This window comes from Cherax quadricarinatus, chromosome 5, assembly GCF_038502225.1.
Source record: "Cherax quadricarinatus isolate ZL_2023a chromosome 5, ASM3850222v1, whole genome shotgun sequence".
In the NCBI taxonomy this organism is placed as follows: domain Eukaryota; kingdom Metazoa; phylum Arthropoda; class Malacostraca; order Decapoda; family Parastacidae; genus Cherax; species Cherax quadricarinatus.
This window is the reverse complement of record NC_091296.1, coordinates 2,441,432-2,463,917: the sequence shown is the minus strand read 5'-3', so window position 1 is coordinate 2,463,917 and position 22,486 is coordinate 2,441,432. Positions and strand designations below refer to the sequence as shown.

At 45.9% G+C, this 22,486-nt stretch overlaps 1 protein-coding gene and 1 non-coding gene across 3 annotated transcripts in view; one reads left to right on the top strand and one right to left on the bottom strand.

The window, feature by feature from the left end:
• Positions 1-22,486, bottom strand: part of LOC128684975 (lachesin) — a 557,865-nt gene that overhangs the window by 152,132 nt on the left and 383,247 nt on the right. The window lies entirely within an intron of this gene.
• LOC128685139 (5S ribosomal RNA) lies at positions 11,003-11,121 on the top strand. The gene has a single exon (XR_008406483.1). It is a non-coding gene; the product is annotated as a 5S ribosomal RNA (ribosomal RNA).

Here is a 22,486-nt window from a genome sequence, read left to right as displayed (position 1 = left end):
CCATGATGATCCTTTTCAAATCACTTGTTCTCTCTAGGCTGGAATACTGCTGTACATTAACATCTCGATTCAAAGCAGGTGAAATCGCAGATCTAGAGAGTGTACAGAGATCCTTTACTGCACGTATAAGTTCTGTCAAGCACCTTAACTACTGGGAACGCTTGGAAGCACTTGACTTGTACTCGTTGGAACGCAGGAGGGAGAGATATATCATAATCTACACTTGGAAAATCTTGGAAGGAATGGTCCCAAATCTGCACACAGAAATCACTCCCTACGAAAGTAAAAGACTGGGCAGGCGATGCAAAATACCCCCAATTAAAAGTAGGGGCGCCATTGGTACACTAAGAGAAAACACCATAAGTGTCCGGGGCCCAAGACTGTTCAGCAGCCTCCCATCAAGCATTAGGGGAATTACCAATAAACCCCTGGCTGCCTTCAAGAGAGAGCTGGACAGATACATAAAGTCAGTGCCGGATCAGCCGGGCTGTGGCTCGTACGTTGCACTGCGTGCGGCCAGCAGTAACAGCCTGGTTGATCAGGCCTTGATCCATCGGGAGGCCTGGTCGTGGACCGGGTCGCGGGGGCGTTGATCCGCGAAATAACCTCCAGGTAACCTCCAGGTATACACTGAGAGGTGTCTCAGTGTATGTACACTGAGGTGTATATACACAGAGCATATACAGAGTAAAGACAAGTGTTACACAGAGTTACAGTGTTACAAAGTGTTACAGTGTTACACAGAGTTACAAATTTACAAAGTGTTACAGTGTTACACAGTGTTACACAGTGTTACACAGTGTTACAGTGTTACAGTGTTACAGTGTTACACAGTATTATGCAGTGTTACACAGTGTTACACAGTGTTGCAGTGTTACACAGTGTTACACAGTGTTACACAGTGTTACACAGTATTACAGAGTTACACAATGTTACACAGTATTACACAGTGTAACACAGTGTTGCACAGTGTTACACAGTGTTACACAGTGTTACACAGTGTTGCACAGTGTTGCACAGTGTTGCACAGTGTTACACAGTGTTGCAGTGTTACACAGTGTTACACAGTGTTACACAGTGTTACAGTGTTACACAGTGTTGCACAGTGTTGCACAGTGTTACACAGTGTTACACAGTGTTGCAGTGTTACACAGTGTTACACAGTGTTACAGTGTTACACAGTGTTACACAGTGTTACACAGTGTTGCAGTGTTACACAGTGTTACACAGTGTTACAGTGTTACACAGTATTACACAGTGTTGCACAGTGTTACACAGTGTTACACAGTGTTACACAGTGTTACAGTGTTACACAGTGTTACACAGTGTTACACAGTGTTACACAGTGTTGCACAGTGTTACACAGTGTTACACAGTGTTACACAGTGTTACACAGTGTTACAGTGTTACACAGTATTACACAGTGTTGCACAGTGTTGCACAGTGTTACACAGTGTTACACAGTGTTACACAGTGTTACACAGTGTTGTAGGGGTTCGGAAGGAGATATGATGGATGAAGGTAAACACTTGTTGGATGTTAACACTATATTGTCAGACTGTGGTAAGGAAGGGGCCCAGCCTGCCTTCTTGCCTGCTGTATGCCTAAGCGCGGAGTGAGAGCGAGGCAGAGCGTCCCACTAACTTATGCGCATCCCGTGACGTCATAAAGTCACTAGACCTAAGGATCATCTATATAAACACATGTAAGGAGGATCAGCAACTATGCTGACAGTGTTACACAGCGTTACACAGTGTTACACAGTGTTGCAGTGTTACACAGTGTTACACAGTGTTGCAGTGTTACACAGTGTTACACAGTGTTGCAGTGTTACACAGTGTTACACAGTGTTGCAGTGTTACACAGTGTTACACAGTGTGTAGTGTTACACAGTGTTATACAGTGTTACACAACGTTACACAGTATTATACAGTGTTACAAAGTGTTACACAGTGTTGCAGTGTTACACAGTGATACACAGTGTTGCAGTGTTACACAGTGTTATGCAGTATTACACAGTGTTACACAGTGTTACACAGTGTTGCAGTGTTACAGTGTTACACAGTGTTGCAGTGTTGCACAGTATTACACAGTGTTACACAGTGTTGCAGTGTTACACAGTATTGCACAGTGTTACAGTGTTACACAGTGTTGCAGTGTTACACAGTGTTACACAGTGTTGCAGTGTTACACAGTGTTACACAGTATTACACAGTGTTACAGTGTTACACAGTGTTACACAGTGTTGCACAGTGTTGCACAGTGTTACACAGTGTTACACAGTGTTACACAGTGTTACACAGTGTTACAGTGTTACACAGTGTTGCACAGTGTTACACAGTGTTGCAGTGTTACACAGTGTTACACAGTGTTACAGTGTTACACAGTGTTACACAGTATTACACAGTGTTGCACAGTGTTACACAGCGTTACACAGTGTTACACAGTGTTGCAGTGTTACACAGTGTTACACAGTGTTACAGTGTTACACAGTGTTACACAGTGTTACACAGTGTTGCAGTGTTACACAGTGTTACTGTGTAACACTGTGTAACACTGTATTACACAGTGTTACACAGTGTTACACAGTGTTGCAGTGTTACACAGTGTTACACAGTGTTACACAGTATTACACAGTGTTGCACAGTGTTGCACAGTGTTACACAGTGTTACACAGTGTTGCAGTGTTACAGTGTTACACAGTGTTACAGTGTTACACAGTGTTACACAGTGTTACGCAGTGTTACACAGTGTTGCACAGTGTTGCACAGTGTTGCACAGTGTTACACAGTGTTACACAATATTACACAGTGTTGCACAGTGTTACACAGTGTTACACAGTGTTGCACAGTGTTGCACAGTGTTACACAGTGTTACACAGTGTTGCACAGTGTTACACAGTGTTACACAGTGTTACACAGTGTTACACAGTGTTGCACAGTGTTGCACAGTGTTACACAGTGTTACACAGTATTACACAGTGTTGCACAGTGTTACACAGTGTTACACAGTGTTACAGTGTTACACAGTATTACACAGTGTTGCACAGTGTTACACAGTATTACACAGTGTTTCACAGTGTTACACAGTGTTACACAGTGTTGCACAGTGTTACACAGTGTTACAGTGTTACACAGTATTACACAGTGTTGCACAGTGTTGCACAGTGTTACACAGTGTTACACAGTGTTACACAGTGTTGTAGGGGTTCGGAAGGAGATATGATGGATGAAGGTAAACACTTGTTGGATGTTAACACTATATTGTCAGACTGTGGTAAGGAAGGGGCCCAGCCTGCCTTCTTGCCTGCTGTATGCCTAAGCGCGGAGTGAGAGCGAGGCAGAGCGTCCCACTAACTTATGCGCATCCCATGACGTCATAAAGTCACTAGACCTAAGGATCATCTATATAAACACATGTAAGGAGGATCAGCAACTATGCTGACAGTGTTACACAGCATTACACAGTGTTACACAGTGTTGCAGTGTTACACAGTGTTACACAGTGTTGCAGTGTTACACAGTGTTGCACAGTATTACACAGTATTACACAGTGTTACACAGTGTTACACAGTGTTACACAGTGTTACACAGTGTTGCAGTGTTACACAGTGTTACACAGTATTACACAGTGTTACACAGTGTTGCAGTGTTACACAGTGTTACAGTGTTGCACAGTGTTACACAGTGTTACACAGTGTTGCACAGTGTTACACAGTGTTACACAGTGTTACAGTGTTACACAGTGTTACACAGTGTTACACAGTATTACACAGTGTTGCACAGTGTTACACAGTGTTACACAGTGTTACACAGTGTTACAGTGTTACAGTGTTACACAGTGTTACACAGTATTACAGTGTTACACAGTGTTACACAGTGTTACACAGTGTTACAGTGTTACACAGTGTTACACAGTATTACACAGTGTTACACAGTGTTACACAGTGTTGTCGTAGGGGTTCGGAAGGAGATATGATGGATGAAGGTAAACACTTGTTGGATGTTAACACTATATTGTCAGACTGTGGTAAGGAAGGGGCCCAGCCTGCCTTCTTGCCTGCTGTATGCCTAAGCGCGGAGTGAGAGCGAGGCAGAGCGTCCCACTAACTTATGCGCATCCCATGACGTCATAAAGTCACTAGACCTAAGGATCATCTATATAAACACATGTAAGGAGGATCAGCAACTATGCTGACAGTGTTACACAGCGTTACACAGTGTTACACAGTGTTGCAGTTACACAGTGTTACACAGTGTTGCAGTGTTACACAGTGTTGCAGTGTTACACAGTGTTGCACAGTATTACACAGTATTACACAGTGTTACACAGTGTTACACAGTGTTACTCAGTGTTACACAGTATTACACAGTGTTACACAGTGTTACACAGTATTACACAGTGTTACACAGTGTTACACAGTATTACACAGTATTACACAGTGTTACACAGTGTTACACAGTGTTGCAGTGTTACACAGTATTACACAGTATTACACAGTGTTACACAGTGTTACACAGTGTTACACAGTGTTGCAGTGTTACACAGTGTTACACAGTGTTGCAGTGTTACACAGTGTTGCACAGTATTACACAGTGTTCTTTCTGGTAAACTAGAAATATCTATCATATAAACCTGGCATAGTTTCTGCTACTAGCAGATATTCATACTTCAGTATGACAGTGACAGAGAGAGAAAAAGTGTCTCAGGAGAGAAAGTGAGAGAGTGAGAGAGTGGGGGTGGGGGGGGGAATTAGGGAAGAGAGGCATTAACTTGTAAAGAAGTTTGAGAAATTGAGAGATAAAGAAGGGGAGAAGATGTTTGTTTTGAGGGGAAGTTTTGAGGGGTGGGTGAGGCAAGAGTTATGATGAGGTTGAGGTGTGTTGTGGTGAGGTTGATGTTGTGGGGAGGTTGAGGTGTGTTGTGGGGAGGTTGATGTTGTGGGGAGGTTGAGGTGTGTTGTGGTGAGGTTGATGTTGTGGGGAGGTTGAGGTGTGTTGTGGTGAGGTTAAGGTGTGTTGTTGTGAGGTTGATGTTGTGGGGAGGTTGAGGTGTGTTGTGGTGAGGTTAAGGTGTGTTGTGGTGAGGTTGATGTTGTGGGGAGGTTGAGGTGTGTTGTGGGGAGGTTGATGTTGTGGGGAGGTTGAGGTGTGTTGTGGGGAGGTTGAGGTGTGTTGTGGGGAGGTTGAGTTGTCTTGTGGGGAGGTTGAGTTGTCTTGTGGGGAGGTTAATGTTGTGGGGAGGTTGAGGTGTGTTGTGGGGAGGTTGAGGTGTGTTGTGGCGAGGTTGAGGTGTGTTGTGGGGAGGTTGAGGTGTGTTGTGGAGAGGTTGAGGTGTGTTGTGGAGAGGTTGAGGTGTGTTGTGGGGAGGTTGAGGTGTGTTGTGGGGAGGTTGAGATGTGTTGTGGTGAGGGTGAGGTGTGTTGTGGGGAGGTTGATGTATGTTTTGGGGAGGTTGAGGTGTGTTGTGGGGAGGTTGATGTATGTTGTGGGGAGGTTAAGGTGTGTTGTGGTGAGGTTGATGTATGTTGTGGTGAGGTTAATGTATGTTGTGGGAAGGTTGATGTGTGTTGTGGTGAGGTTGAGGTGTGTTGTGGTGAGGTTGATGTATGTTGTGGGGAGGTTGATGTGTGTTGTGGGGAGGTTGAGGTGTGTTGTGGTGAGGTTGAGGTGTGTTGTGGTGAGGTTGAGGTGTGTTGTGGGGAGGTTGATATATGTTGTGGGGAGGTTGAGGTGTGTTGTGGGGAGGTTGAGGTGTGTTGTGGGGAGGTTGAGGTGTGTTGTGGGGAGGTTGAGGTGTGTTGTGGAGAGGTTGAGGTATGTTGTGGGGAAGTTGAGGTATGTTGTGGGGAGGATGAGGTGTGTTGTGGGGAGGTTGAGGTGTGTTGTGGGGAGGTTGAGGTGTGTTGTGGGGAGGTTGAGGTATGTTGTGGGGAGGTTGAGGTGTGTTGTGGGGAGGTTGAGGTGTGTTGTGTGGAGGTTGAGGTGTGTTGTGGGGAGGTTGATGTACGTTGGGGGGAGGTTGAGGTGTGTTGTGGGGAGGGTGAGGCGTGTTGTGGGGAGGTTGAGGTGTGTTGTGGGGAGGTTGAGGTGTGTTGTGGGGAGGTTGAGGTGTGTTGTGGGGAGGTTGAGGTGTGTTGTGGGGAGGTTGAGGTGTGTTGTGGAGAGATTGAGGTATGTTGTGGGGAAGTTGAGGTATGTTGTGGGGAGGTTCAGGTGTGTTGTGGGGAGGTTGAGGTATGTTGTGGGGAGGTTGAGGTATGTTGTGGGGAGGTTGAGGTATGTTGTGGGGAGGTTGAGGTGTGCTGTGGGGAGGTTGAGGTATGTTGTGGGGAGGTTGAGGTAGGGGAAGAGTTACGAGAAACACACACGGACAACAGAAACTATGGGAAGCCCAGAGTGAGTCTATGGTTTACCAGGAGGTGTGGAGAGGCCAAAGCCAAGTATTCTAGACCATGGAGAGAATACAGAAAGCAAAGGATTCGGAAAACAAGGAGTTGAGCCAAAGATCCAGAAACGAGTATGCGTGTATAAGGAGGGATTATTATTATTATTATAATCAAAAAGAAGCGCTAAGCCACAAGGGCTATAAGGCGCTGCAATATATAAGGAGGGAGCCCCCAGCGTCAATACGAGAATGATATAGCATCAAAAGCCAGATCTGACCCAAAGTTGTTGTACAGCCACATCAGGAGGAAAACAACAGTCAAGGATCAGGTAATCAGGTTGAAGAAGGAAGGAGGGGAACTCGCAGAACGACCAGGAAACCAGCACGAAGTTTAAGAGAGTATTCTCAAGACACAGAAAGGCTTCCAGCAAGGTGAAGCAGTAGGGTGCACCAACAAGCATTGGACATCATGCACACAACCGGGAAGGAGGTGAAGAAACTGCTGTGTGAGCTAGAAACCTCGAAGGCGGTGGGCCCAAGTAACATCTCTCCATGGGTCCTGAAAGAGAGAACAGATGCACTGTGTGTGCCACTAACAATATTCAACACATCTATCAAAACAGGGCAACTACCCGATGTGTGGAGGACAGCAAATATAGTCCCAATTTTTAATAAAGGAGACAGATAGGCAGCGGTAAACTACAGACCAGTGTCATTGACATGTACAGATTGCAAAGTTATAGACATCATCGTCAGGAGAAGAGTGGTGGAGCATCTAGAAAGGAACGGGTTCATACATGACAACCATTATGGTTTCAGGGATGGGAAATCCTGTATCACAAACCTACTGGAGTTCCACAGGGTAACAGGAGAGAGAGAGAAAGGGGTGGGTAGACTGTATTTTCTTGGACTGTAAGGAAGCTTTTGATACAAGTTCCACACAAGAAATTAATGCAAAAGCTGGAGGAGCAGGCAAGAATAACAGGAAAGGCACTGTAAAGCATCAGAGAATACCTGACAGGAAGAAAACAGCGAGTGATGGTACATGACGAAGTGTCAGAGTGGGTGCCTGTGACGAGCGGGGTAACACAAGGGTCAGTCCTAGGACCAGTGTTGTTTCCGGTATATGTGAATGACATGACAAAAGGGATAGATTCAGAAGTGTCCCTGTTTGCAGACGATGTGAAGCTAATGCTGAGAATTCAAGTGGATGAGGATCAGGTAGGACAACAAAGGGATCTGGACAGGCTGGAAGACTGGTCCAACTGGCTCCTCGATTTTAACCCCCGCAAATGCGAAGTCATGAAGATTGGAGAAGGTCAAAGAAGACCGCAAACAGAGTACAGGCCAGGGGCCCAGAGACTGCAAACCTTACTCAAGGAAAAGGATCTTGGGGTGAGTATAATACCGAGCATATCCACTTAGGCGCACATCAACCAAATAACTGCTGCAGCATATGGGCGCCTGGCAAACATAAGAAAAGCATTTTGACATCTAAGTAAGGAGTCATTCACGACATTGTACACTGTGTACGTTAGGCCCATATTGGACTATGCAGCACCAGTATGAAACCCACACCTGGTCAAACACATTAAGAAATTAGAGAAAGTGCAAAGGGCTGCAACAAACCTAATCCCAGAGCAAAGAGGTATGTCCTACGAGGAGAGGTTAAGGGAAATCGACCTGACAACACTGGAGGACAGGAGGGATAGGGAGAGACATGATAACGACATATAAAATACTGAGAGGAATTGACAAGGATAGGAACAGAATACTTCAGAGATGTGACGCAGCAACAAGGGGTCACAACTGGAGTGTGATGTAGTGGAGGCAGGATCCGTACATAGCCTTAAGAAGAGGTATGATAAAGTTCATGGAGCAGGGAGAGTGGGGACCTAATAGCGACCAGTGAAGAGGCGGGGCCAGGAGCTGTGAATCAACAACTAGGTGAGTATACACACGCCAGTCATAACATTCCACTAGGAAGAATGAGTTTGTCTCTCAGAATCATTACACCTTTTATTCTACACCCTCATTCTACCCCACCCCCCTCCCCTCCACTCCCCCCTCCCCTCCACTCCCCCCTCCCCTCCACTCCCCCTCCCCCACTTTCATCTGGAGGGTCACTGGAGCAGCAGCAGAACTAATTAACACCAAAAGAAGTAATAGCCTGGTTAGGAAGAGCGTTAAGTGTTGTGAGGGAGGGGTGGTGGGGAAATGTAGGGAGGGGGTGGTGTGGGGAAGAGGTGGTGGGGAGGAAATGTAGGAAGGGGGAGGCAATGTGAGAGGGTGATAGGGGTGCAGTGTAGGGGAAGGGGGGTGGTGAGAGGGGGGGAGAGTGTTGTGTGTGTGTGTGTGTGTGTGTATTCTCTGTACATTCTCCAGCTGAGTAATTTCACCTGCAGTGAAGATGGTTCTCAGTACACAACAATATTCCAGCCTCGAGAGAACCAGTGACCTGAAGAGTGTTATCACTGGCTTGGCATCTCTTGTATTGAAAGTTCTAGTTATCCAACCTCACTGGCTTGGCATCTCTTGTATTGAAAGTTCTAGTTATCCAACCTCACTGGCTTGGCATCTCTTGTATTGAAAGTTCTAGTTATCCAACCTCACTGGCTTGGCATCTCTTGTATTGAAAGTTCTAATTATCCAACCTCACTGGCTTGGCATCTCTTGTATTGAAAGTTCTAGTTATCCAACCTCACTGGCTTGGCATCTCTTGTATTGAAAGTTCTAGTTATCCAACCTCACTGGCTTGGCATCTCTTGTATTGAAAGTTCTAGTTATCCAACCTCACTGGCTTGGCATCTCTTGTATTGAAAGTTCTAGTTATCCAACCTCACTGGCTTGGCATCTCTTGTATTGAAAGTTCTAATTATCCAACCTCACTGGCTTGGCATCTCTTGTATTGAAAGTTCTAGTTATCCAACCTCACTGGCTTGGCATCTCTTGTATTGAAAGTTCTAGTTATCCAACCTCACTGGCTTGGCATCTCTTGTATTGAAAGTTCTAGTTATCCAACCTCACTGGCTTGGCATCTCTTGTATTGAAAGTTCTAGTTATCCAACCTCACTGGCTTGGCATCTCTTGTTTTGAAAGTTCTAGTTATCCAACCTCAGTGACATGACATCTCTTGTTTTGAAAGTTCTAGTTATCCAACCTCAGTGACATGACATCTCTTGTTTTGAAAGTTCTAGTTATCCAACCTATCACTTTTCTTACAGCTGTGACAACATTGGTGTGCTTCTTAGAGGTGAAATCCTCTGACATTATCACTCCCAGGTCTCTCGCACCTGACTTTCTTACTCTGGAGTGATTTGAATTTGTCTTGTGATCTTTTTAATTCTTCCATATGCACTCGATGATAGGCAGAGTGCATAAATGGACTTAATGAACTGACGGAATGTGTATAAAATAAGATTTTTTCGGATTTTTAACCCTGGAGGGTTAACCACCCAGAATAACCTAAGAAAGTCAGTGCGTCATCGAGGACTGTCTTATTTCCATTGTGGTCGTTAATTTTGTCCCCCAGGATGCCACCCACACCAGTCCACTAACAACCAGGTACCTATCTGCTGCTAGGTGAACAGGACAACAGGTGTAAGGAAACGCGTCGAAATGTTTTCCACCCCGCCGGGAATCGAACCCGGGACCTCCGTGTGTGAAGCGGGAGCTCTAGCCACCAGGCCACTGGAGTATGGATAGATGGAATGTGAATAGATGGAGAGCATGAATAGATGGAGAACGAGGCAGTGAAGATATATAGATGGAGGTATGGAAGGAGAGGGAGATTAGAAGGGAGTGAGTGGGAAAAGTTGACTCAGTTGAGGGAAGGTGTGTGATGGAGTGTAGATAATATGTGAGAGGGAGAGAGGGAGAGAGAGAGAGAGAGGGGGAGAGAGGGGGAGAGAGGGGGAGAGAGGGGGAGAGAGAGAGGGGGAGAGAGGGAGAGTGAGGGAGGGAGAGAGAGGGAGAGAGAGGGAGAGAGAGAGAGAGTGAGAGAGAGAGAGAGAGAGAGAGAGAGAGAGAGAGAGAGAGAGAGAGAGAGAGAGAGAGAGAGAGAGAGGGGGGGAGAGAGGGAGGGAGAGGGAGGGAGAGAGAGGGGGAGAGAGGGTAAGAAAATTATAAAATATTTAAAAGTGAAAAATGAGATGTAACGGGAGTGTGAGAAGGAAGACGGGTTAAAGAAAGAGGAATAAGAAGAGGAAAGAGGAAGATAAGGTGGAAAATGAGGAAGAGGAAGAAGAGGAAGAGGATGAAGAGGAAGAGGAGGAAAAGGGAGAGGAAGAGGAGGACGAGGAAGAATTATTTAAAAACAACTGAAGTCACAAGTGCTTTGCTTCTTACCTCATCTATCTTCTCCCTCCCTCGTCTTCCCCTCCCTCGTCTTCCCCCTCCCTCGTCTCCCCCTCCCTCCGTCCTCAATTGCCTGTTTCGTCACCCTCCACCACCTCTATCATTCTTGGTGTTTTTGTCCTCAAACACACACACACACACACACACACACACACACACACACACACACACACACACACACACATATATATACACACACACCTAACACACACACACACACCTAACACACACACACACACACACACACACACACACACACACACACGGCCATACCACGTTGAACGCACCTCTTCTCGTCCGATCAGTGAAGTTAAGCAACGTTGGGTTTGGTTAGTACTTGGATGGGTGACCGCCTGGGAACACCAAATGCTGTTGGCATAACTTTTCTAGTAGCGACCAGTGAAGAGACGGGGCCAGGAGCTTGGAATCGACCCCTGCAACCTCAACTGAGTACACACACGCACACACACACACACACACACACACACACACACACACGCACACACACACACACACACACACACACACACACCAGAGTACCAGAGTGTGTACCTCGATCGAGAGAGAACACAAGAGGAAAGGATGATACTGAAATAGCACAAAAACGAAAAGAGGAACCAGAGGAAATGACAAAGATGAGCAGAAGAACCCAGACACAAGTGGAAGGGCAAACACACCCTTCAGAATCACCGGCAGAAAGACTTTAACTGTGACAACTCCAAGGCAACTGAACAATCTAAACTGACACTCACACACTGATCCCTCTGTCCCCACCCCCCACACCACAAGCCCCACCCCTACAGCAACCCCCTATGGGAAGTGCCCCCACCCCCACCACAACCCCCCACAAGCCCCCACCAGGGCTCCCACCTCCCCAACCCCAATATTCTGAAGGTTTGGCACAAGAACATTGATGGAATAACAAATAAATATGAGGAGTGGCATGAAAGAATCAATGAGAAGTCCCCAGATATCATAGCAGTCACAGAAACGAAACTCACTGAGACAATAACAAACACAATCTTCCCATCAGGATATCACATTCTGAGGAAAGATAGAAGGAGCAAAGGGGGAGGAGGGGTTGCACTGCTCGTAAAAAGCCGATGGAGATTTGAATAAATGGAAGGCATGGACGAGACTGGAGGAAGGGATTACACAGTAGGTACACTTCAGTCTGGGGAACATAAGGTAGTCATTGCAGTGATGTATAATGAAGAGAGCAACAGAGTAATGGTGGACACACTGGTTGAGGTGGCAAGAAGAGCTAACTCGAGCAGAGCAAAGTTACTGTTATGGGCGATTTCAACCACAGGGAGATCGACTGGGAAAACCTGGAACCACACGGGGGTCCCGAAACATGGAGAGCCAAGATGATGGATGTGGTACTGGAAAACCTCAAGCATTAACATGTTAAGGACACTACCAAAGAGAGAGGGGAGGATGAACCAGCAAGACTGGACCTCATGTTCACCCTGAGCAGCTCAGACATTGAGGACATCACCTATGAGAAGCTCCTTGGAGCTAGTGATCACGTGGTTCTGTGTTTTGAATACACAGTAGAGTTACAAGTGGAGAGGGTAACAGGAGTTGGAGGGGACTACACAAGTATGAGGAACTTCCTGCAGAAGGTTCAGTGGGACAGAGAATTGGTAAGAAAGTCAGTAAACGAAATGATGGACTACGTAACAACAAAATGCAAGGAGGCAGAGAAAAGGTTTGTTCCCAAGGGCAACAGAAATAATGGAAAGACCAGAACGAGCCACTGGTTTACCCGACGGTGTAAGGAGGCAAAAACTAAGTGCTCTAGCGAATGGAAAAAGTACAGAAGGCAAAGAACCCAGGAAAATAAGGAGATTAGTCGAAGAGCCAGAAACAAGTATGCACAGATTAGGAGGGAGGCCCAGCGACAGTACGAAAACAACATAGCATCGAAAATGAAATCTGACCCGAAACTGCTGTATAGCCTCATTAGGAGGAAGACAATAAAGACCAGGTGATCAGGCTGAGGAAAGAAGGTGGGGAACTCACGAGAAACGATCAGGAGGTATGTGAGGAGCTCAACACAAGATTCAAGAATATATTTATAATAGAGATAGGAAGGGCTGTGGGAAGACAGCATTGAGGGGAACACCAACAGGGAATATACCAATAAGTGTTGGATGACATACACACAACTGAGGAGGTGGTGCAGAAACTAAGTGACCTTGATACCTCAAAGGCAATGGAGCCGGACATCTCCCCGTGGGTCCTTAGAGAAGGAGCAGAGATGCTGTGTGTGCTACTGACCACAATCTTCAACACATCCCTTGAAACTGGGCAACTATTTTAGGTATGGAAGACGGCAAATATAGTCCCCATTTTTAAGAAAGGAGACAGAAACGAGGCACTAAACTACAGACCAGTGTCACTGACGTGTATAGTAGGCAAAGTCGTGGAGATTATCAGGAGGAGAGTGGTGGAGCACCTGGAACGGAACAAGATTATAAACGAGAACCAGCACGGATTCACGGAAGGCAAATCTTGTGTCCAAACCTTCTGGAGTTTTATGACAAAGTAACAGAATACACGAGAGGGGTGGGTTGATTGCATTTTCCTGGATTGCAGGAAGGCCTTCAACACAGCTCCTCACAAGAGATTAGTGTAGAAGCTGGAGGATCAAGCACGTATAACAGGAAGGGCACTGCAATGGATCAGAGAATACCTGACAGGGAGGCAACAACGAGTCATGGTACGTGATGAGGTATCACAGTGGGCGCCTGTGACGAGCGGGGTCCCACAGGGGCCAGTCCTAGGACCAATGCTATTTTTGGTATATGTGAATGACATGATGGAAAGGATAGACTCTGAAGTGTCTCTGTTCGCAGATGATGTGAAGTTAGTGAGGAGAATTAAATTAGATGATCAGGCAGGGCTACAAAGATATCTGGACAGGCTGGATGCATGGTCCAGCAACTGGCTCCTCGAATTCAATCCCGTCATGAAGATCGTGGAAGGGCAACGAAGACTGCAGACAGAGTATAGGCTAGGTGGACAAAGATTGCAAACCTCACTCAAGGAGAAAGATCTTGGGGTGACCATAACACCGAGCATGTCTCCGGAGTCACACATCAACCAGATAACTGCTGCAGCATATGGGCGCCTGGCAAACCTGAGAATAGCGTTCCGATACCTACTAAAGAATCGTTCAAGGCACTGTGTACTGTGTACGTCAGGCCCATACTGGAGTATGCAGCACCAGTTTGGAACCCACACCTGGTCAAGCACGTCAAGAAATTAGAGAAAGTACAAAGGTTTGCAACAAGCTAAGTTCCGGAGCTCAGGGGAATGTCCTACGAAGAAAGGTTGAGGGAAATCGGACTAACGACATTGGAGGACGGAAGGGTCAGGGGAGACATGATAACATACAAAATGCTGCGTGGAATAGATAAGATGGACAGAGACAGGATGTTCCAGAGATGGGACACAGAAACAAGGTGTCACAATTGGAAGTTGAAGACTCAGATGAGTCACAGGGATGTTAGGAAGTATTTCTTCAGTCAGAGTTGTCAGGAAGTGGAATAGTTTAGCAAGTGATGTAGTGGAGACAGGAACCATACATAGCTTTAAGACGAGGTATGACAAAGCTCAGGAAGCAGAGAGAGAGAGGATCTAGTAGCGATCAGTGAAGAGGCGGGGCCAGGAGTTAAGTATCGACCCCTGCAACCACAGTTAGGTGAGTACACACACACACACGCACACCACACACACACCACACACACACCACACACACACCACACACACACCACACACACACACCACACACACACCACACACACACCACACACACACACACACACACACACACACACACACACACACACCACACACACAACAACAACAACTTTGTCAAAACAACAATGGTGTTTGGCAGGAGTTTGTTGACAAAGTGACGACCAGACAAACTCTCTGCTCCACCAACACCTAAGTGAACCACTGGAATAATGTGAACCACTTGAATGTTAAGTGAACCACTGGAATAATGTGAACCACTTGAATGTTAAGTGAACCACTTGAATGTTAAGTGAACCACTGGAATGTTAAGTGAACCACTGGAATGTTAAGTGAACCACTGGAATGTTAAGTGAACCACTGGAATGTTAAGTGAACCACTGAAATGTTAAGTGAACCACTGCAATGTTAAGTGAACCACTGGAATGTTAAGTGAACCACTAGAATGTTAAGTGAACCACTGGAATGTTAAGTGAACAACTGGAATGTTAAGTGAACCACTGGAATGTTAAGTGAACCACTGGAATGTTAAGTGAACCACTAGAATGTTAAGTGAACCACTAGAATGTTAGGTGAACCACTGGAATGTTAAGTGAACCACTGGAATGTTAAGTGAACCACTGGAATGTTAAGTGAACCACTGGAATGTTAAGTGAACCACTGGAATGTTAAGTGAACCACTGGAATGTTAAGTGAACCACTGGAATGTTAAGTGAACCACTGGAATGTTAAGTGAACCACTGGAATGTTAAGTGAACCACTAGAATGTTAAGTGAACCACTGGAATGTTAAGTGATCCACTGGAATGTTATGAACCACTGGAATGTTAAGTGAACCACTGGAATGTTAATGAACCACTGGAATGTTAATGAACCACTGGAATGTTAAGTGAACCACTGGAATGTTAAGTGAACCACTGCAATGTTAAGTGAACCACTGCAATGTTAAGTGAACCACTGCAATGTTAAGTGAACCACTGCAATGTTAAGTGAACCACTGGAATGTTAAGTGAACCACTTGAATGTTAAGTGAACCACTGGAATGTTAAGTGAACCACTGGAATGTTAAGTGAACCACTGGAATGTTAAGTGAACCACTGGAATGTTAAGTGAACCACTGGAATGTTAAGTGAACCACTTGAATGTTAAGTGAACCACTGGAATGTTAAGTGAGCCACTGGAATGTTAAGTGAGCCACTGGAATGTTAAGTGAGCCACTGGAATGTTAAGTGAACCACTGGAATGTTAAGTGAACCACTGGAATGTTAAGTGAACCACTGGAATGTTAAGTGAACCACTGGAATGTTAAGTGAACCACTGGAATGTTATGAACCACTGGAATGTTAAGTGAACCATCTGGAATGTTAAGTGAACCACTGGAATGTTAAGTGAACCACTGGAATGTTGTGAACCACTGGAATGTTAAGTGAACCACTGGAATGTTAAGTGAACCACTGGAATGTTAAGTGAACCACTGGAATGTTAATGAACCACTGGAATGTTAAGTGAACCACTGGAATGTTAAGTGAACCACTGGAATGTTAAGTGAACCACTGGAATGTTAAGTGAACCACTGGAATGTTAAGTGAACCACTGGAATGTTAAGTGAACCACTGGAATGTTAAGTGAACCACTGGAATGTTAATGAACCACTGGAATGTTAAGGCGAACCACTGGAATGTTAAGTGAACCACTGGAATGTTAAGTGAACCACTGGAATGTTAAGTGAACCACTGGAATGTTAAGTGAACCACTGGAATGTTAAGTGAACCACTGGAATGTTAAGTGAACCACTGCAATGTTAAGTGAACCACTGCAATGTTAAGTGAACCACTGCAATGTTAAGTGAACCACTGGAATGTTAAGTGAACCACTGGAATGTTAAGTGAACCACTGGAATGTTAAGTGAACCACTGGAATGTTAAGTGAACCACTGGAATGTTAAGTGAACCACTGGAATGTTAAGTGAACCACTGGAATGTTAAGTGAACCACTGGAATGTTAAGTGAACCACTAGAATGTTAAGTGAACCACTGGAATGTTAAGTGAACCACTGGAATGTTAAGTGAACCACTGGAATGTTAAGTGAACCACTGGAATGTTAAGTGAACCACTGGAATGTTAAGTGAACCACTGGAATGTTAAGTGAACCACTGGAATGTTAAGTGAGCCACTGGAATGTTAAGTGAACCACTGGAATGTTAAGTGAACCACTGGAATGTTAAGTGAACCACTGGAATGTTAAGTGAACCACTGGAATGTTAAGTGAACCACTGGAATGTTAAGTGAACCACTGGAATGTTAAGTGAACCACTGGAATATTCTGAAATCAGTTAGAATTTGGATAAAAAAAAAGTACTGAAGACTGAAGCGAACTTCCTCCCTTCTCCCTCTCTCCCTCCCTTCTTTCTCCCTCCCTTCTCCCTCCCTCCCTCCCTTCTTTCTCCCTCCCTTCTCCCTCTCTCCCTCCCTTCTCCCTCCCTCCCTCCCTTCTCCCTCCCTCCTTCCCTTCTCCCTCTCTGTCCCTTCTCCCTCCGTCTCTTACCCTCTCCCTGCCTCAACGTTCCTAACATTACTCCCTCTCTCTCACTCTCTCCCTCCGTCCGTGTCTTCCTCCCTGGCTGCGTCACCCTGGGGTAGAAACACCAGGGTGAAGGGAGAATAAATCACAGTGTCTCCACCAGGGTGATTACCGACCCACTCTGCCATGTTTTTATAATAATGTTAATAACCGAGCCAAATTTCCTTCATCAGAGAGAGAGAGAGAGAGAGAGAGAGAGAGAGAGAGAGAGAGAGAGAGAGAGAGAGAGAGAGAGAGAGAGAGAGAGAGAGAGAGAGTTTTAAGAGCTTAGGAAAGCTCTCATCCCTCTGCTATTCCAACTCTTCTATCTTTTTTCCCCTCTCCCTCCCTCCCTCTCTCTACCCCCCCCTCTCTCTCTCTCTCTCTCTCTCTCTCTCTCTCTCTCTCTCTCTCTCTCTCTCTCTCTCTCTCGCCCTCTCCCTCTCAGGTTCACACTCTGGTGAGAGGGTAATGGTGTGGAGATCATTCCTGCTAGCACAGCATCATTCTACTGTCACTATCATGGTCATCATTCTGTCACTATCATGGTCATCATTCTACTGTCACTATCATGGTCATCATTCTACTGTCACTATCATGGTCATCATTCTACTGTCACTATCATGGTCATCATTCTGTCACTATCATGGTCATCATTCTACTGTCACTATCATGGTCATCATTCTGTCACTATCATGGTCATCATTCTACTGTCACTATCATGGTCATCATTCTACTGTCACTATCATGGTCATCATTCTGTCACTATCATGGTCATCATTCTACTGTCACTATCATGGTCATCATTCTGTCACTATCATGGTCATCATTCTACTGTCACTATCATGGTCATCATTCTACTGTCACTATCATGGTCATCATTCTGTCACTATCATGGTCATCATTCTACTGTCACTATCATGGTCATCATTCTGTCACTATCATGGTCATCATTCTACTGTCACTATCATGGTCATCATTCTGTCACTATCATGGTCATCATTCTACTGTCACTATCATGGTCATCATTCTACTGTCACTATCATGGTCATCATTCTGTCACTATCATGGTCATCATTCTGTCACTATCATGGTCATCATTCTACTGTCACTATCATGGTCATCATTCTACTGTCACTATCATGGTCATCATTCTACTGTCACTATCATGGTCATCATTCTACTGTCACTATCATGGTCATCATTCTACTGTCACTATCATGGTCATCATTCTACTGTCACTATCATGGTCATCATTCTACTGTCACTATCATGGTCATCATTCTACTGTCACTATCATGGTCATCATTCTACTGTCACTATCATGGTAGTCAAGAAAATACTTTTACAGTATACCTTTAACGGGTTTCGAGAGTTTTTCTTTTTCCCAGAGCCAGGTCATGGACCAGGCTCGTCTGGTCCAGACCAGAAACTCGAGTACTTTGCAGGTATATATTATCATGTACCTCTCTCTCCTCCGCTCCAGTGAGTACATGTTTAAGACTTTAAGGCGTTCCCAGTAATTTAAATGCTTTACTGGGGCCGTAAATGATCTCTGTGTTGTGATACATCTCCTGTCCTGAACGGGGCCATCAACACTGATCAACACACTAAGCGAGAGAGCACAAGTGATTTGGACAGTGTCACCACTGGTACTATCTCTTGGACAGTGTCACCACTGGTACTATCTCCTCTTGGACAGTGTCACCACTGGTACTATCTCCTCTTGGACAGTGTCACCACTGGTACTATCTCCTCTTGGACAGTGTCACCACTGGTACTATCTCCTCTTGGACAGTGTCACCACTGGTACTATCTCCTCTTTGGCAGTGTCACCACTGGTACTATGTCCCCTTGGACAGTATTACTACTGGTACTATGTCCTCTTGGGCAGTGTCACCACTGGTACTATGTCCTCTTGGGCAGTGTCACCACTGGTACTATCTCCTCTTGGGCAGTGTCACCACTGGTACTATGTCCTCTTGGGCAGTGTCACCACAGGTACTATCTCCTCTTGCACAGTGTCACCACTGGTACTATCTCCTCTTAGACAGTGTCACCACTGGTACTATCTCCTCTTGGACAGTGTCACCACTGGTACTATCTCCTCTTAGACAGTGTCACCACTGGTACTATCTCCTCTTAGTGTCACCACTGGTACTATCTCCTCTTGGACAGTGTCACCACTGGTACTATCTCCTCTTTGGCAGTGTCACCACTGGTACTATCTCCTCTTGGACAGTGTCACTACTGGTACTATCTCCTCTTGGACAGTGTCACCACTGGTACTATGTCCTCTTGGACAGTGTCACTACTGGTACTGTCCTCTTGGGCAGTATCACCACTGGTACTATCTCCTCTTGGGCAGTGTCACCACTGGTACTATCTCCTCTTGGGCAGTGTCACCACTGGTACTATCTCCTCTTGGACAGTGTCACTACTGGTACTATCTCCTCTTGGACAGTGTCACCACTGGTACTATCTCCTCTTAGTGTTACCACTGGTAATAACTCCTCTTGGGCAGTGTCACCACTGGTACTATCTCCTCTTGGGCAGTGTCACCACTGGTACTATCTCCTCTTGGGCAGTGTCACCACTGGTACTATCTCCTCTTGGGCAGTGTCACCACTGGTACTATCTCCTCTTGGGCAGTGTCACCACTGGTACTATCTCCTCTTGGGCAGTGTCACCACTGGTACTATCTCCTCTTGGGCAGTGTCACCACTGGTACTATCTCCTCTTGGGCAGTGTCACCACTGGTACTATCTCCTCTTGGGCAGTGTCACCACTGGTACTATCTCCTCTTGGGCAGTGTCACCACTGGTACTATCTCCTCTTAGACACTGTCATCACTGGTACTATCTCCTCTTGGACAGTGTCACCACTGGTACTTTCTCCTCTTAGACAGTGTCACCACTGGTACTATCTCCTCTTGGGCAGTGTCACCAATGGTACTATCTCCTCTTGGGCAGTGTCACCACTGGTACTATCTCCTCTTGGGCAGTGTCACCACTGGTACTACCTTCTCTTGGGCAGTGTCACCACTGGTACTATCTCCTCTTGGGCAGTGTCACCACTGGTACTATCTCCTCTTGGGTAGTGCCACCACTGGTACTATCTCCTCTTGGGCAGTGTCACCACTGGTACTATCTCCTCTTGGGCAGTGTCACCACTGGTACTATCTCCTCTTGCACAGTGTCACCACTGGTACTATCTCCTCTTAGACAGTGTCACCACTGGTACTATCTTCTCTTGGGCAGTGTCACCACTGGTACTATCTCCTCTTGGGCAGTGTCACCACTGGTACTATCTCCTCTTGGGCAGTGTCACCACTGGTACTATCTCCTCTTGGGCAGTGTCACCACTGGTACTATCTCCTCTTGGACAGTGTCACCACTGGTACTATCTCCTCTTAGACAGTGTCACCACTGGTACTATCTCCTCTTGGACAGTGTCACCACTGGTACTATCTCCTCTTAGACAGTGTCACCACTGGTACTATCTCCTCTTGGGCAGTGTCACCACTGGTACTATCTCCTCTTGGACAGTGTCACCACTGGTACTATCTCCTCTTGGGCAGTGTCACCACTAGTACTATCTCCTCTGGCAGTGTCACCACTGGTACTATCTCCTCTTAGTGTCACCACTGGTACTATCTCCTCTTAGTGTCACCACTGGTACTAACTCCTCTTGGGCAGTGTCACCACTGGTACTATCTCCTCTTGGGCAGTGTCACCACTGGTACTATCTCCTCTTTGGCAGTGTCACCACTGGTACTATCTCCTCTTGTTTTGAAAGTTCTCGTTATCCACCCGTCATCTTCCTGGCTCCTCTGACACTCACTTTACTGTCTTATCTAAATATCCAGATATCTGCAAGTATCTTTGTATCATTTCTGACAATGGAAGTAACAGCAATAATAATAATAATAATAATAATAATAATAATAATAATAATAATAATAATAATAATAATGATGCCAGAAACACTCTAGAAGGAAGATATCTTCCACGAAGAATAAATGAAGATAAAGAAGACAAGGATGAATGAGGGAGAGGAGGAATGAAGATAAGACATCTGTCTTGACTCTCCTGGAGTGATGGTGGAGGATGGTGGAGTTGTGGTGGAGGATGGTGGAGTTGTGGTGGAGGATGGTGGAGTTGTGGTGGAGGATGGTGGGGATGAGAAAGTTGGTGGAGATGGCAGCTGGAATTGCTGTAGTTAAAAAAAAAAAAACAGATGGTTTTGGAGGAGACACGAGATGCTGGAGTGAATGTTGAGAGAGAGAGAGTGAGAGAGAGAGAGAGAGAGAGAGAGAGAGAGTGCAGACAGACTGGTGGCTGTGCCAGACACACTGACAGACACAATCACTGTCCACGGCACCAAATGCGTTCTTGGTGGTGACACTGTTAATATATATGTGTGTGTGCGCGCGCGTGTACTCACCTAGTTGTACTCACCTAGTTGAGGTTGCGGGGGTCGAGTCAGAGCTCCTGGCCCCGCCTCTTCACTGATCGCTACTAGGTCACACTCTCTGAACCGTGAGCGTTATCATACCTCTGCTTAAAGCTATGTATGGATCCTGCCTCCACTACATCGCTTCCCAAACTATTCCACTTACTGACTACTCTGTGGCTGAAGAAATACTTCCTAACATCCCTGTGATTCATCTGTGTCTTCAACTTCCAACTGTGTCCCCTTGTTACTGTGTCCAATCTCTGGAACATCCTGTCTTTGTCCACCTTGTCAATTCCTCTCAGTATTTTGTATGCCGTTATCATGTCCCCCCTATCTCTCCTGTCCTCCAGTGTCGTCAGGTTGATTTCCCTTAACCTCTCCTCGTAGGACATACCTCTTAGCTCTGGGACTAGTCTTGTTGCAAACCTTTGCACTTTCTCTAGTTTCTTCACGTGCTTGGCAAGGTGTGGGTTCCAAACTGGTGCCGCATACTCCAATATGGGCCTAACGTACACGGTGTACAGGGTCCTGAATGATTCCTTATTAAGATGTCGGAATGCTGTTCTGAGGTTTGCTAGGCGCCCATATGCTGCAGCAGTTATTTGGTTGATGTGCGCTTCAGGAGATGTGCCTGGTGTTATACTCACCCCAAGATCTTTTTCGTTGAGTGAGGTTTGTAGTCTCTGGCCCCCTAGACTGTACTCCATCTGCGGTCTTCTTTGCCCTTCCCCAATCTTCATGACTTTGCACTTGGTGGGATTGAACTCCAGGAGCCAATTGCTGGACCAGGTCTGCAGCCTGTCCAGATCCCTTTGTAGTTCTGCCTGGTCTTCGATCGAGTGAATTCTTCTCATCAACTTCACGTCATCTGCAAACAGGGACATTTCAGAGTCTATTCCTTCCGTCATGTCGTTCACAAATACCAGAAACAGCACTGGTCCTAGGACTGACCCCTGCG